Here is a 17,768-nt window from a genome sequence, read left to right as displayed (position 1 = left end):
TGCTAGTAGATGAATACATGTCTCTGCCCTAAAGGTGAAACTATAGAGCGTTTTCACGGTCAGCCATGTTGTAGGGCAGAACAATGATTTTTCGTGCCTGACTTAACTGAATCAAATGACGTCATGGTCAATTGGGCTTGCTTTCTTTTGTCTATCCCTCCAACATGGCCGGTGATGACGTCTCGTGAAACCACTCGTGACACCATTTTGCCAATCTTAGAAACACCAGAACCCATCCAAAATCCACAGAATGGTAAAAGTGTTATTCGGAGGACATTGTCACCTTTGGTCCGCAAGGCCTCCGAACAATATCTTGTCCCATTTTTGGTGTTTGAAAGAGTTCAGGTGTTCCAAAGATTGGCAAAAGATAGTCACTATACACGTAGTTTCACCTTATTCTACAGCTCTCTGACCTTTGATAGCAACTCCCACCTTTTCGCCCTTTAATAAGTATTCTTCAGCCAGCCATTTGATCCAAGTCGTAAGAGATGTTTATCAGACATATCACCAAACATGTCAATTGCGAAATGTCAAAATGCAAAAACTCATTACAATCGGTCATGACATTTCGGACATAGAATAGTCCCGACGGTTTTTAGGCCTACGCTTTGGTGATACGCTGCAATACCCTGATGAAAAATAGATTTGGTGTTTTCCCCAGCGCGAGTTTTTCAGCCTCTTGTAAAAATGCTTTGGTGAAGCAAAGCTTCTTTGGTATCAAATCTAACAAAGGTGGGCGTTCACTTCTACTTATAGTTCTCCCGTATACCAAAACTGTCATACTATCCAATGGATCAAAGGAGTGCCTGGATAAAAAAACATAGTCTAACTAAGCCAGACACTCTGATACTTGTAATCTTAGATGCTTTCAGAAACACATGTTTCTTTTTAAAAGCTGGAATCATACCACCGGCGTCTGCGATTTGTATTGTTAATTTCCGAGCCACTGCATAATAACCCAGATGCACAGAACATGACTATACACGACGGCCTATTTTGAGTATTTTTGCCGAATAAAAAACCTCACACTCTGGTGAGGACTTTGGTCGGCAGAATTCTGAACAAACTTGCCCAATTTTTCATCCGGTTAAGCATGCATATTGATAAATAATCAAGGCCTATATCCATGTTCATGCGTGACCGGATTAAAAAGTCTGGGTAATTGTTTGAACTTCTGCACAAGCACCAATTCAAAGTGACAAGATAGGATAGAATTCCAAGAAGCAAAGGGTTCTATAAAGCGAGGCCTTTAATCTCGGAGGTGTTGACAGTCATAACTCATCTAGAACCACACACCACAACTCGGCAAAGTAGACCTGACCATTTTTCAAGGAGGATTTTTTTACTGCTAGTGACACCGGCACAACTCCCGTCCTTACCACCAATTTATGAAAAAGTAACTAAATGCAAACTTACCTGACTAGTTACCCTCCCTAGATGTTCAATAACTACTCCCTTTTGTCTTTAGGGTGAGTTTTATCTGATCAAACCTACGTGTACTGGAATATACGAGGTTCCTGTATTCATAGCTAGTTCTTAGTAGATAGCAATATTGTCGGTAAGCCATGATATCTAGTTTATTATGAAAATTCCAGTCCTCAGCTTTGATCACTTGGCTAGTTCTTTCCGATTTACAGACTGAGGCGGTAGAAAGGCGATAGAGTAACGATAAGAAAGCCACCTACGGTACCATAGGGTGTGTTTTGCTACAGAAAAATAATCATTGCATATCATTCAGCTGAGAGCGCGAAGTGGTGAAACGCGACACAACCCATGAGTACTTGAAAATGAACTTGATGACGCCATAAATGTAGGGTCGATAAACTGGGTTTGATTAAACAAATGTTCCTTCTTCAATAAAGGACATTCACATATCGCTTTCACAGGAGAGGAAGGCAGACATTCTCAGACATTTCGGTCAACTCCACGTGTAGAGGGGTAGAGATAACAATAGACGCGATGGGTAGAAGTTTGCAACACAATAGAAAGAAGCCCTACCATTATAGCGTTGAAGGGGTACAATCGGATCAAAATAATAAATGCGGGCCTTACTCCCCTCAAAATGAACTTATCTTTTGTATGCTACTTTTTGATCGTCATTTCCTCTCCATGTAAGCACGTACTTTATTCTTAGGCAAACCGATACCTTTAGCCACTGTGATAGAGGACGTTACGACGCCGATTTCGACTCATCGTTAGACATAACTGGGAAAATCGGCTTTCACACTTATTACATAACACAAGGAACCGGGGAAACCTTGAAAAACTGCCGTCGATAAAATATATTTACATACAATTATGTTCTTCGTCGTTCGTAGCACTTTCTAAAAGTTGCAAAACCTGCCCACTGGTATCCTAAGGCAAAATTCCTAGTCTCGTAACATCCTCTGGAACGAATTGTGCTGATAGGGCATGATGAATGAAGCTCAGAATAATTTTGGAAATCGACCACTTTTTCCATTCTATTTTGTCATGAAATAATTGCATCTAGGCCCTGAACGATACGCCGCGTTATGAAAAGCTTGTGTTGAAAGGGTCATGAATGTTGGACGAGAATCGACCACTTTTTCCATTCTATTTTGTCATGAAATAGTTGCATCTAGGCCCTGAACGATACGCCGTGTTATGAAACGCTTGTGTTGAAAGGGTCATGAGTGTTGGACGAGACCAGGGGATCTGTGCATTCAACAGAGCTACATGTAATCAACCTTACGTTTTATGTAAAAATTTTAAGTAAATCATAAAATTTTGTATACATGTACATGTATCAATAAAATAATTCTGATGATAAAATATCATCGTCAAGGCAATATCGTCCTAGAATGACTTCATTTTCTTTTTTAACCTTCACTAAATCCGAATAAATATAATATACAGTTTACTTTCCGTTCATTATGATTTCATACTTTCATATTTTTAAATTTTTATATAACTGAACAGTGTTTTTCACCTTAGACTACGAGAACTGTTTATCACAAATAAAATTCGTAGTGGTTTGGTCACTGGTGAATAGAGAGAAAACATAAGCGGATATTTACTTTCAACAAGAGGCACTTTGGCCGCTAATACTACGAGTTGGTCAGTACACTTGCTAAAGGCCATGTCAAACAAGGGTAAAATTTAAATCGGGTTGCAAATGTTAAATCGCCCATTACGCTATTGTTGAAAATTATCGAGTTTCCATTCTTAAAAGTACAAAAAATAAAGGCCTTATACGCTTATCGTTGAGACATCACAGCCTGGGTGCTTTAATCATATTTACCGAACGTGACGTGTATTTCAAAGAGGTACGCCAAATGTAATTACTGGTGGTCCAGAAAAATAGATATTACGCATTCGAACAGAAAAGAATAATAATGATAAGAGGATTGCTGAAGTAGAATGTTGCAAAAGCAGTCCTTCCCAGAGGCAACATACAGGTACATACAGGCAAAAATGTATTGCGTTCCCCATCAAGCAATGATAGGGTCCATGCAACTAGAGTACTGGCCATGCTTTTTTGTACCGAGTTAACGTGTGCAGAAAATGTATCGCTTGTAAACTTCTTGAATATGCCAAAAGTCAATGATATCTGAATACACCAATGTTAACGTGCTATGCTAATGCTAACACAATGAACGACCTACCTTACAGAGCCTGATATATCCACTTTACTAGTTATCCGAACGAATGAATCGACCCAAGTCAACATGTATATTTAAATGTAAGTCCGAATCGGCGGCCAGCATACCAGGTGGCACTGAAGCACACGTCTTCTGTACCACTTCGTATCGGCGGCTCAATGGCACACGCGCACGCCGCGACCCTCGTTGCCGTTAATCGCGAACAGCGCCTCAGACCAATTCACCGGACCTTCTTCGAACCATACGTGAGAAGGCCCTCAGCTGATCGGGCAGGAGGAGAAGGCTTAGCCTGGAAAGCCGTGGAAGGGGAACGGTTTCGCCTGATGTAAGAACAGCAGGTATGTTGTCGCAGGTAATGGACCAGCCACCTCCTCCCGACGGCTCTGTTAGTCTGACATATCAACGGCCAAACTGGTCTCCATTCGTCCGCCAGATTTTGCTGTTTACGCCGCGTCGTCGTGATATTTCCCAAAAGCCGAAGCTGCAATGGTTTGCGATGCTTGGTCTTGGTTTAAAGAGGCGATAAAGAATTCACTTATACCAGGCGGATAGGATGGTATAAAAAGTATAGAGAAGCCAATTCCAATTTTGAAACAATTAACCAAATAATCATTTTCATGACCGGGGATTCGCCGGAATCCGATGTAAACTAATAAAAAGGTGCATACGGTTTTCGTCGAAACCCACGCAATATATCCAGACTAACGGTTTCCTCGGAATAGGTTGAAATGGACGTCTTCCAAGCCAAACTGATCAAACCAATGCATAATGCAACTAATACACAACCAACCGGCTAAACGGATTTCACGGGGAACCAGTATCGATCACATACCCAACAAGGGATTATCGAACGTATTGTTATTCCAAGCCAAAGAGACGTAGATCTGTTGCACAACGATACAATGGGATACGTAAAGATTACGTGAAACTTAGCGTGGAATTCAATCGTATCGTTAAAAGTTGGCCTCATGTTGTTCTTGCCATCTATTAAAAATTAATCCAGATACAATGGTCCATAGATAAACACTAGGAGCTAACAAAACTTAGTGGAGACAGGGAAAGTAGCGAAACAAACTTTCTTCCAACATATTAGAAAGATTAGGTAACATTGTGGTGGGGTTAGTCAGAACTTGACTTCATTTGGTTGTGTTCGTTGCGTGTCTGATGTCATGACCTGTCTTGACTGAGAAATATTATCAATATTTCACAGGTATTCGTCCAGGAAATGACTGGTGTATTGGATTTTAATATTTGATGCGACAAGGCAGTAAGACTATGTATAAATAATTTTATACATTGCCATTTTTTGCTGCATGATGCTGGCCAAGTGCTGGGGTAAGGTCATGCATACCCTAACGATCAGCGAAAGAGTTAAAGGGTACTTATCCCCTTGATGGCAATGGTTGGGCCATGTGCTCCGAATGCCTGCAAACGCATTGCCAAGGAGAGCACTCACATGGACACCACAGGGGAGACGGAATAGAGGCAGACCAAGAGAGACCTGGCGGCGTTCCATGGCAAAGGAACTTCAAGAGAAGGGCCTAACGTGGGAGGCAGCCAGACAGCGAGCCAACAGACTTGAGTGGAGGACCCTGGGGAACGCCCCATGTGCCACCTAGGGCACGAAGGGTCCTAAGTAAGTAAGTATCCCCTTGATTCAAATAATCCACAAAAGTGTATCGATTCCGTGGGCTGTGAAAATGTCCCAAACTATTTCCTGAGTCTTCACAGCTTAAGGCCAAATTGAGCGCAGCGATGCAGTCCGTGGAGAAACTCAGCGTACCAAATTATCCTCATCATGTTTTTGTTGGACGGAAAGAAATTTCGTGGTGTTTAATCGAAAGGTTCCACTCATTCCATACTGGTCTTTTTAGGACAAAGTCACAACCAGGATGCAGGAATAAAGTTTACTTAAACCCACTTTGGCACTTCACTGAACGTTTTTATGTACTAATAGAGACACATATTAAACTTAACATTTTAAGAATAAAATGAGCGCAAAAAAACCTTATGAGACCCATTCCTCTTCCTGCCAATTCAGATTTCTGAAAGCTCGTGAGAAAACATCCTTTCTGGATTATACTTTTTTTCCATAATTTATTGGTGACGCTCGGTTTGACAACTCAACAAGCAAATGAAACCTGCCTCATTTCAGCTTCGGATGATTAGTTTATTTTTACGATCTCTTGTCGTGACAAACATTTCTCAAAACTTTTCTTTGGGTAGAATTAAGTTTTCTTACCAACAGTTTCTATAGTTGTTGGATTCATCAAGAAAACCGGTTGCAAAGAATTAAGTTAAGGTACAGTTGAAGTTGATGATGGGACGGTCTCTCTCATGATCATGATCACGGTTTATTTCGCACTTACCCCTTGATGATCAGATTTAAAGGGAATTTCTCACGACAACGCTTTAGCCTACGAGAAAATGGACCTCCTCATTTCCTGTTGTGGACAATAGGGTTACTCGCTTATGGGAATTCAAAAATGTATAGGGACTTACATGTGGGGATGATGCATCAATTCCTCAGGTGCCGACAGAAGAATGGGAAGTGCATTATAATTGTACTGCCCGTGCGAAATTCGGTTTAACCAAGATTTTAAGAATCTCTGCGGCAAGATCATCTCGCAGCTGTTGATTTTCTCTGTTTACTCTAAGCTTCACTGTCGAGTCTGGTGATGTTGAACACACGCAATGTCAGAATGAGCTGCTTTCGCTTTCAAGATTCTCCGCTAAAACTACTAGAGGATCATGACAATTGAGTCATCGGTCCATATTTACACCCGATGACATTACCACCGTTAAATACGCGAACTGCAAACAAGCAAATATACCACTTGTAGGAATTGAGCACGAACGTCAGGGGAATAGCCCAGGAAGGTAGTACTCCGATGACATCAAGCGGATCGCGTCCACTCAAAGTGTTCCTTGCCCGACTATACTGGTAGTTGGAATCCTGTGAAATGTTCGTGCCTCTTCCGTCATTTTTACAACAAAATTCATGATTATTTTCGATTTATCACCCAATTTCTCAGTTTCGATTTACCTGATAAAAAAAAAAATCAATTTTCGCAACTTTCCTTTCCACGAATCGATGTCATTACGAGTAGGCCTACTTGCTCTTGCCGGTTTTCGACCCCCATGAGGCTGTTTCGTGGGGTCGACATCATCAATATTTGCCCTGATAACCATTTGACAGCAGAACATTGGGAATCATAGCCAAGATGCGAGCGGGTTTTGTTTAAAGACGTTAGGCCGCGTATTGGGATAGGCCGGAATTCTTTCAACGACGAGGTAAGGAACGAAATAACGTAAAATCGCGGCATCTGCTAAAATAAAACGCCCGCTAATTTAGTGGTTTACTGTACCCTATCAACCATTCTCAGTTTCTCCAGTATGGTCCGTTGTTTACTGGGTTTTTTGGTTATAATCCTGCTAACGAGCATTCTAGCGCTAGCCTGCAGCCTTGGGAGATACCGATCGATGACGGGTACAGTGTCTACCCTAATTGAGAATCTCGGTCTCGGGTTTACTTCCGAGTGTCGTCAATAGGAGAGGTAATTGAGAGAGGAGTGGTAACACCTACAGGACAAATTCCTACCTGGAGGTATCTAATAGGGTGAATTGAATTTACCTTCGCTAACCTCCTTATTCTAAGTGGTATGCTGTTCGTGCTAATTGTATTTACTGTTGGCGAAGGAAGTGCATAGAAATAGAAATGCTGTAAGTGCAGTTATTACGCATGCAAATACGCTAAAACTTGGTGTGAATGTATTTGTGTAACTGCTTACACAACGCCATTGTTAAATTTCATTAGTGCATCTTCATACGATAAGAAAGTTTCAAATTCTGCTTCAATTTTCAAATTTCTGAACGAAAAGAGTTGGCCTTTATTAAAGTGTGATGCTATTTTACAATATAAACCTTGGGACGATGCTGCATGCTTTGAGCTGGACGTTGCGTTAATTCTGATGTCGGAGCTGCTGGCTTCTAGTCGGAGGTGGTGGCTGGGAAGAGGAAAAATATATAATTACAGGTATGACCTTTCATTGACTTAAAATTAGCCTCGTTGGACTCTTTTATAGCCTTAGTCGCGGGGTGTTTGCATTTAACCAATTGGTCCTGTGTCGGTGGTCACATTGGCTTCACGTCGCAAGTCGCAGCAATAAAACTCGTTCGTTTGCGTGGCACGTGCACGTCCTACCAGGGAGTTTTCACAAAGCTCCCGAAACGCACGCCTATCTCATCCTTTATAACAAATATATAATATTCTGATCGTGATCGTGATGAAGAACGATGGACAGGGTTTACGTCTGCGTTCGGGGGGCTTTGCGAAAACTCCCTATTTGATTAAACCACGTACGTCTATACACGTGTATAGACGTTCGTGATTAGAAATTAAAGCGGTTTAGTAAGAAATCTCCAGATTTATTTAAAACCTGTACATTTTACAGCAGACTAAAGCCTGAATTCATGACTGGTGTACAGATCGTGTGCGCTAGGGTACATCCATTTAAAATGAATTTAATTTAGAAAGTATTATGGTGTATTAACAAATCAGTAGAGTATCGAGGGTTACTGACACATGCTGATATAAATTGGACTCTAAGTACGCTGTATGTCTGCACGCAAGTGGTGTCTCATCAATTTACAATGTACGTGTGTATCAATATAAATGTTAAAGCAATTTTTCTTCAATTACAATTTTTTAAACATCACTTTGAAAAGTTAAAAATGAAGTGATCGTGTCAAAAAAATACTGACCCCATGTAACGCGTTCATGGTGGTCGTAGCCACAAGGACCAATAAACGCGTAGTGACAAAAATTATTTTCAAGTGATACAGTAAAAATGTTGAAAAATGTTGAAAAATTTGTGCATTTTATTTCAAGAATTCCTAGTTTAGTCCTCAAAAGGAGTCAAAACAGACCAAGGCAAGCGAGGTTGCCAGCATATACATGTATATCGTGTATTCATATTTCACAATACTACATGTATGTACTAGTACGATATTTGGTGCATTTTAAATGGTTCAAAGTCAATGTGTCACTTTTTGCTAAAATTTAAATTGTCGTATGTTGATTGAAGCATGTTTACATGAGTATTGGACACTCCGTCAGTACATCCAATGCACGCATTTTAGCAGCCAAATTGAAAGTAACACCATTAGTTTTTACTACAAGTACGTGTCCTCAAGTACCACAGCATGCGTTGATAAAACTACAATAACATCTATAGGTTCTCATGTGGTACAAGTGACATCCAGATAATTGTTGCTCATGACTGTAATGGCTTCAAGAGCTGACAAAAATTGCTGTTTGTTTGCACCACGGATGTGGATAACACAGTGAAATTCAGTGTTATGTGCATAAACGAATACAGTCAAACACCTACAAAACGAACTACGCAGAATTTTTTGTAATCTATTAACAATCATTTGCTATTTGAAACAGAAAGAGTTGGAAGTGAAATAAAAGAACAAAATTAGAATTTCAGGAGTGATTGAGCACCTGTTCGATGACTGTTACTCATTTTGTTTGGTTGTTGCCTCAGTTTTCATAACAAAATGAACCCCGTTTATTTCATAGTTTTTTAATTACTTTGTGTTGAATATCTTTGATTTATGGTTTTTCTTCTGTTCCGATGTAAAAGAAATGCAAGTCCCCCCGGAATCCAAGTCCGGCCCTTTTAATTTGTTAAAGTGAATAGAGTCGCCGAGTTCCTTTGTTGAAGATTATGTAGCTAACCCTAACCAAACCATCAACCACATTCGTTGACAATACACAGCTATTGTATGGGGTCCAGCATTCCTAGGACATCAATTCCTTTTACACCGGCACACATTTGTATTCATTTGATCGCACTTTCACATGCAATTTTTACTCAAGAACGAAATAAGATACACATGTATGTAATAGTTATCACTTTTTTAAATTGGCCCCATCCGGCTACTTCTGTTACGATAAGAACATGGCCTCTTAAAGACGTCCCAAGACATGCGATTGTTCCGCACTTTTGGAACCATAACCACATATTAATTGGCACTAATTAAAGATCACTTATATCACATGACAGTAGTTCTTACTTCGCGCTTCCATCTTAATGGTGAACCAATAAAACGCTAATGCCGCAACCTCGGGATGCCCAATTTAATGATGCAATGTTTTTGTTATTCTGGAGTTACATACTTGTACTGAAATATTTAATACATACACTAGCTACGTGCATTAGTGTGCGTGCGTGTGTGGGGGGGGGGGGGGAGATCCACATTAACCGCTCCATAAGCGGAGATATCAACAGAAGATGTTGCGCTGAGTGCCTAAAGATAATAATGCGATCGCGAAATCAATTTGTTCTGAATATCAGCGCCATCAAATCGTTCCAGCTCCATTTCTATAGAGTAATATCCTTTCTTCTCATCTGCTGTTAGTTTAACAATTCGCTATTTATTCCAGTGATCAGCCTCTCTCTGGCTCGGCGAGATTGTATTTGTTGGAGAGTGTGTGCAACGTGTACATCATGTACATCAACCGTCGTATAGTATACAAAAACCACGACTTTTTCTCTCGGCAGGAATTGAGCTGAATGCATTTCAAACCCTGCGCCGTTCGTTCACAATTCTGAATCTAAATTCGAATTTGAGTTATTCTAATTATGTAAATAGGCCTAAACATTGAATAAAAAGTTCAATATTGCTGTTGTGTAAACCGATGGAGTCAATTTTTATCATCTTGACACGTGCCGTTACAGCATATTGGCAAGTTTATTTAAATTTACTTGCGCACGTGAATTCAATATACACGAACAGCGTATATTGCCATGTCGTGTGAGCTTCCGTGCTCTCTTGCTCGTAAATCGAAAGTACCAACATCAAGCAGACATACTCCCTATACTATCAGTAAAAAGATGTCTCCCAAACACGCTTACGATTTTTGTAAGAAGTGTTGCGTAATTTATTGATGCAGTATCACAGTCGATTGTCATACTTACTAGTCTGTGTGCACTTTCAAGATGTATTTATACACATGTAACACTTTCACGAGTCTTCGCTTCATAATTTAAAAACAAATTAAACTTCTTGTCGTTTTATTGGTGTTAAGATGTAGCAAAATTGCACCTTTGTTGTCAGACGTTCCAGTGCAAATCATTAACTTAGCATAATTGAGCAACAAATTCCAATTAAGCGTCTTTATGTAGTCGAAATTGAATACACAGCTTGAAAGGCGAGATGTATGTATCCGCCGGCTGCGTGCGATGCGCAATCCCGGTGAAGAGCAGAGGGATGACAACCGGAACGAAATGACCAGGGTTTGAAATATCGAGAGGCTGAGTAAGTTGAAGACCCTGGTATACGAGGAGAGATAAAACATGTCTTGTAGAATGAAGGTGAATAGCACTGGTTGGTTAGGGTTAGCTACATAATCTTCAACAAAGGAACTCGCGACTCTATTCACTTTAACAAAAGGACTGGACTTGGATTCCGGGGGGACTTGCATTTCTTTTACACCGGGATGAACTCTGAGGTAGCAGTCGGACCCTTTGGTCCCTGCCTATTGTCTCCCTTTAAAGGCCTACGCCGTTCGTAAAATATTTGAAATTTATAATTGAGAATTTGAAAAAATCAAATTAATGTATCTTAATACCTCCTGAATATAAATTTAAACTATGCCGTTGTGTAGACCGAAATGCAATTACAATGTACTTTGAGTAGGCCTACTAAGTTAAAGCTAATTCGTACTACATAATAACTGCATCACGGCGTTGTGTATCACTGCTTTTTTTCGTGGACCACCAGTAATTACGAACGGTATACCACTTTAACTATGTTACGCTACACATACTTATTTCCATATCTGCCAATCGCATCTTGACAGCACCCCGGCAACTGTCGCTACTTTCTTTGTCTTTAATGGTGTTGGCAGTCGTCGTTCAAGGCTAAGCACTGTTTTAACATGACCAATAACCCCTAATTACACTGTAGAAGGTCGCGACAAATGATACTGCAATCTCTCTACATGTATGTACACATGTAAAACGTAATGAATAGCATTCTGCGACGTTACAATTTATAGCTCACAAGGTCATTTGAATAAGATATTGATGACGTTTTAGTTACGTGCCAGTCGGACATCGACACTTATAAAATATTGCTACGCATTTGAGCTTATTTCAAAGTCAATTATCTTTGACCCTGCATTATTTTTAGCATGAATGATACCATAGAGTCAGAGAGAGAAATATTCAGAACAATTATGTAGTATTTCCAACACTCGGACATGTGCCAGATTGAATCTAACTGCCCTAGTTAGAAAGCCTGAATCCATTACGAAACCGCATGTTTGTCCGACATTGCCTGTAATTTAGCGATGTGGAAATAGAGGGCAGCAGCTGCAGTGACGTCATCTTCGCGGAATGCTATTACACTGTAGAAGGTCGCGACAAATGATACTGCACTCTCTCTACATGTATGTACACATGTAAAACGTAATGAAACGTACATCACTCTGATATGCAGTGAATAACAATGCATCTTCTTCCCAAGTGGAACCGTGAAATTTACCAAGCATAGATAGGCTTGGTTTTACAGACTATGATATATGGATCATTAAAATATCTGGCGACATGAGTAGACATTCGTATACACACCGGCAACTAATCAAAAACTCCGTGGTAAGTAGGTATAAGCACTGATAAGAACATTTTTATGAGAGCCTCAACACCGACATCAATGAATTATCTTTATCATTGTTAGCATACATTCTCTCACTGGTATCTGAACCTTCGAGAAACCTTACATTGGAACCTCCCTTAGCGGACACCTCTCTATTAAGGACAACCTCTCTATTAAGGACACTAGTTTTGGTCTCAAATTGGTAGTTTCCTTTCAATTTGACCTCTCTAATCAGGACACCTCTCTAAAAGGATAGCACTTGTCAGTCCCGAGGGTGTCCTTAATAGAGAGGTTCTACTGTACATCTAAGTATTTATCATTATCATTCTATGGACGCAGTCTTCAGTTGAAAAGTGTCATCTAGCGGATATTTTCTAGGATGCGCATTAAGATGAGCAATGTGTTAATACTACAATGTCCGGACAGGAAAAAAAACTGTATTCAATCAACGCGGAAGACAACAGCTCTTTCTAAACGGAGCGGGTCCCCTTATCAACCAGAAAAGATTTATAATTGTGCCTTGCACAAAACATTTGGTGTACATATGCCAAACGCCTCGCCAATGATACGGACTAAGAGCTAGTTTATTGACCAGTAGCTCCGTACTCGTCAAAATAGGTTGCCAGAAGAATCATGAAAGTGGCAGCTAACTTTGATTATAGGCAATGGGCTGCTGCTTGCAGACGACACCTAATGGCCACGCAGGGCTGTTCGTGTGCATTAATTTTGTCACAGCCACAAAGTACAGTGCAACCTCTCTATTGCGGCACCCGTGGGACTGGGCGTTGGTGTCCGTAATGTAGAGGTGTCCTTATAGGGAGTTTATGTCGTTATTGTCCAAAAAGTGGATTCATGTGTATGAACACGGGGTCGTGAAGCCTACATATTACATATTCCAATTAGTTGAAAAATATTTAATATTTTAAATAATTTGATACCATTTATATGCAATTTTTAAATTACTTTATTGTAATACCTTATGGTACTTCTAGTGGAGCTGATATTAATTTGCCTACATTGAGATATGCAGATTATGCTCGTACGGAAACGGCACATGTCATACATGTAGAGGTGAAATTGAAATTGACGTTGAAATTAATATTCAATGTTTATTCACATAATTCAAAAATCTTAAAGTCAATAACAAATTTCTAATCTAAACGAACGGCGATGGACAAATATCGTGTGAAGTCGGGTCTGCATATGGTTTTCTTTATAATACACAAAGCAGGTTCATAATAATACCTCCATGGTTTGAGGTAATAGTGATTTTTCGCAAATCTCCGAGACGACAACGTGAACGCCTATCTCATGTTCGATCTCCTGATATCGATTTCGAACAATGGGCTAGGCGTTCGCTTTGATGTTTCGGGAGCTTTGCGAAAACTCCCTATTGTGAAAATAACGAGCGGCAAAGATATCTGCTCGGCGTGTATTTGCTGGCGAAACAAGGGTATTGGCAAGCAACCGATGTGTTACAGCCTACAGATCATTTCACGAGGAAATGGTAGTCGGAAACGGGGAACAAAACGAATTTTTGCCCTTTAAAACTGTTGACTCTCGACTTTGGACTTCATCCAAAGTATTAAAAAACACACTTTGTAAGATTCTGACATCTCACGATCAAGAATGAGTTATTTGAAGCAAAGAACTGCAAAAAACCCCGTCATTTTAGGTTTTTGTCGTGCAGTGTCATTATTGCTAGTAAGATGGATTATAATGATGCAGCTCGTGTGATCAGCGTAGAAAGAGAACTTTTAAGTGATTCACGTGAAACGTCAACACTAGAATGATTACCCTGGAGGAGACGACAACACATCGACATGTTTATAGAGCTCCGCCTGCTCGACAGATGACAAAACCTTACGATTCCAAAAATCCTACATTTTTGCTGAAATTCACCCGAAGACACAACATTGCAAAGCCACACGTGGAAAGTAATGATCAGTAAAGGAAAGGCACTTACCTTTGATTCCTGTTAGTTGTGTACTAGTCCAAAGAGTTATATATACTGCATATTGACGCGGACGTATGGTGCATATATCACACAGCAGCCCCATCAACAGCAGCCTGCTGGATTAAAAGGTTCCGACGCTGCCAGGCAGCCCGATGAAAATCGACCGCGGCAATTATCAAATAATGTTTCTGGCTTGTTCGAAGTAATGTCACCGTGGTAAATAAGTGACTGGCAATCGATCAGCATGTGTCAACATCTTCAAGTCATTTAATTGAAGTTGTAAAGCATCGATGGTCGATGGTGGTTGCTTATAGAGGAATCAGTGTCGCATGCATTTGGTGTTTGCTGCAATGCTGTTCAAAGAGGTTGCTTGTGACATCACCAACTGACAAGTACTTGTACAATGTAGTATTGCCATTCAAAGACGATGACGATAATGCAGCTGGCGTGCAGACATCTTCAAGTCCTAGTTGGTTAGTCCTTCTGGTGAAAGGCTATGGGTTCCCGCTGAAAGCGATTTTGAAGCGATATCACAAGAATTTTACAACTCATGCAATTTTTGTATTGTTTGGATGCAGCGTGAAATAACAAGGTTTGCACTGAACGCGATGGTGACAACGCACGCGTTAAGTTTCTTACTGCATATTCATACATTGGATTTGGTTTGTTATGACGCATGTCGTGTGCATCGGTTTCAGTAGACATCGATAGAGATATTTCAGGATTGTTTTCTCTTGAAAAAAAATCATCTGATTTCCTTTTATCGAACCCTGGTGAACATCTGGTTGTGTTAACCGTACGATTTTTTTTGTTCTGTTCAATTGAAAGCACAGGTTTTGTATGCATGATTGCCAGTGGTGTGATCGACAATATAGCTTTCGAACTTCCTGACTAATAACATTGAAGGAAGAAGCCAACATTTCGAATCACACGCACCTGCAATCGTTTGAAAGAAGAAAAAAGAATGAAGTTTGAAACGTTTTACATTCTAAGATCAAGCAATGTATCCTGGTTTGATTTTTTTAACCCACCCACCAGTCTCAAGTTTTAAAAATAGGTCCGTGTATGTCGGGTGTATTCGGTTCGTCAATTGTCTTGTGGCTCATTGAGGTAGGCCTACATAAATAAATAGCAAAATACATTGCCGTAGTGTAGTTGCTATGCAGCTGAATCTTTGCATTTCTGGTATTTATATATCAATATTTGCAACGGTATGGTTGAAATATATTTTCAGTGCGTATTTGCACAATGGGAAATTTTCAAATTCAAGTGAAATTTTTTAACTTTTTGAAGGAAGCCGTTGGCCTTTAAGACTTAGAGAACTGAGACGTCTTACCGTGCTTTATAGGTAGAGGTGTAAACAAAAGATGTTGTCATTGAGCAGCTGAGACAACGCCAAGCGAAGCAGACGTCGAGGTTTTTCTTTGGTAATGGTAGACTACATTGTAAATAACAAACTGCGAATCTATTTTGAAAAGGTGAATTTAAACCTCATTGCACATTGACAAATGTACTATTAACCGCCAAATATCGCGTCTACTTTTGGCGGTTTGCGAAAATTTCTGAAATTTTTTTTCACGATTTTTATTTTGTCGGATTACATGTACGAACTTTCTTTAATTTTTTTCCAATCAAAAATATTTGATCAGATTTTATTTTTGCGCATCAGGTTATTCGTGAAATCCGTGAAAATGATTGCCCGCTAAGATTTAGGAGTTTGCAGTACACCTTGCATATTAGTAGCGGGGAAACTAAGGAGCTCAAAACCTATCGCAGATGCTTTGTTTTTTCGAGTAGGTGGGTCATAGTGGTGATCGTTGGACTTGATGCAATATATAGCGGTACAAAAACGGAAATTTGAAGAAGGTGTAGAGGGGAATAAGTCTTCCTGTAGTTGGGAAATTACACTACTTGGTAATTTATGAGGAAGTGCCTACTTCTGGGAGAAATAGGAAACATTATCGTATTTTCCGTTAATCTGTAATATTAATTTTGTTGTTCATAATCAAATTTACATTCCGCTTATCATTCAGGACATGAAGAACGAACAAGTCCTTGCCGAAGAGCGGACTGCATACGATTCACGATTTCGCATGTGCTGTTAATCTCTGAGATGTTGACCGCCATGGTCTCTATACAACATTACAATTCAATACGCCTCCATTGATTGGATGGAAAATTAATCCGGGGCAGGGGGGCCTTTTAGAATGTTACACCAGCGTATTGAGATAGATGCAGATTTCCGTCTTGAAAATGGCTTACATCTCCATATCCCCGGTGATTTTTGGATCCTTCCCAAGGGCTAATAACTCCTTCGAATAAATCTAAAGCTTTCCGCAACAGTGCCAAGTAAACTCTACTTTACATTTATTACTAAAGGTCTTGGGATTTCAACAAACTCTATATGTTTCCTCATTCGAAACAGATGAACCACGAAAACTGGTCGCTTCATCAACGAGCCTTTTTCTGATGGAGGTCATGGGAGACGGGGCGTGCTGCTGATGGAAAAGTCCCCTATGTATATATTTTGTATCATATTTCAGGGCGTTTTAATTTCCTCGTGCTAATGGTATTTTCCTTTTATGTTATCGCACTCTCATGAATCAAAATGACATCGGATGCGGGATATGTCCACATCTTTACATTATGTCATTATACTCTATCCGCCTATGTAAGAGGTTAGTTTCACACTCGTAAGGCCCGACCTTTTTTTCTACTCACCAATGACAAACACGGGTTCATGGATAAACCGTCTATTAGTCACGGGTAAACTTCCTGCGTGTATTATGAATTCAAATCATAACACTCCTTAACCCACACATGAAAACACTTGAGAAAACTCGAATTCATGAAGGCAAAACTAACCTTACAAATCAGTGGATAGAGAAGTCAGTTTATTTTGGGGACATGGACGCCCTCAGCAGAGGTAGTCATCACTGCGTATAGTCATGGTGTAGCCCGATTGATTTGTTCGTCATAACAGCCTAACTTGGTATTACCAATGTATCCATGGTGAAAGAGAATGATGGGGGTAGCGAATGAATAATTGCAGCGGACGTGGCGGACCTTATGAGAGGGAAAAGAGAGAAGAAAGAGGCTCATGTAGAAGGTATAATTCATCTAATTGTTTGATTTTTTACACCAGGATGGGCGCCTTTCGTTCATTAATTGAAAGGTAAACGAGCTGGATTTACCGGTAAAAAACCTAATTGCTTGCAAAAGCGAGCGATGAAATAATAATAAGCAGGATTAATTACAATCACACTCGATAGACCTTTTTTCTTCCACCTTGTGTGATTACAAGTACTTATTTAAACCCAGTGTCAAAGATGCCATTAAAAAGCACGGCAGATTCCCGACCATTTCTCTTAGTTACCATAAACATCATTAAGAAAAACATCAAAAGCAAAAAATAACTTGACATTTTTTTACTCGGATTACTTTGTCACTTTTTAAAGAGGTGTGTTTAGTTTAAATCAACTCTTGAACATGTTGAAGATACAGCGCTATCTTCCGGC

The 17,768-nt window shown here is 39.9% G+C and overlaps 1 protein-coding gene across 3 annotated transcripts in view; it reads right to left on the bottom strand.

Moving 5' to 3' along the window:
• LOC135493652 (glycine receptor subunit alpha-1-like) overlaps positions 1-14,316 on the bottom strand; it is a 98,039-nt gene extending 83,723 nt beyond the window's left edge. For 2 of the 3 annotated variants that reach the window (XM_064781141.1, XM_064781143.1), the window contains exon 1: positions 14,260-14,316. The gene's annotated coding sequence lies outside the window, so the exon portion shown is untranslated. Of the gene's footprint in view, positions 1-3,626; positions 3,721-14,259 lie in introns of those variants that run through there. The other variant, XM_064781142.1, reaches the window with a different exon arrangement.
• Positions 14,317-17,768: the final 3,452 nt, after the last annotated feature.

Source organism: Lineus longissimus, chromosome 9, assembly GCF_910592395.1.
Source record: "Lineus longissimus chromosome 9, tnLinLong1.2, whole genome shotgun sequence".
Classification (NCBI taxonomy): Eukaryota; Metazoa; Nemertea; class Pilidiophora; order Heteronemertea; family Lineidae; genus Lineus; species Lineus longissimus.
This window is presented reverse-complemented; position numbering and strand designations above follow the sequence as displayed.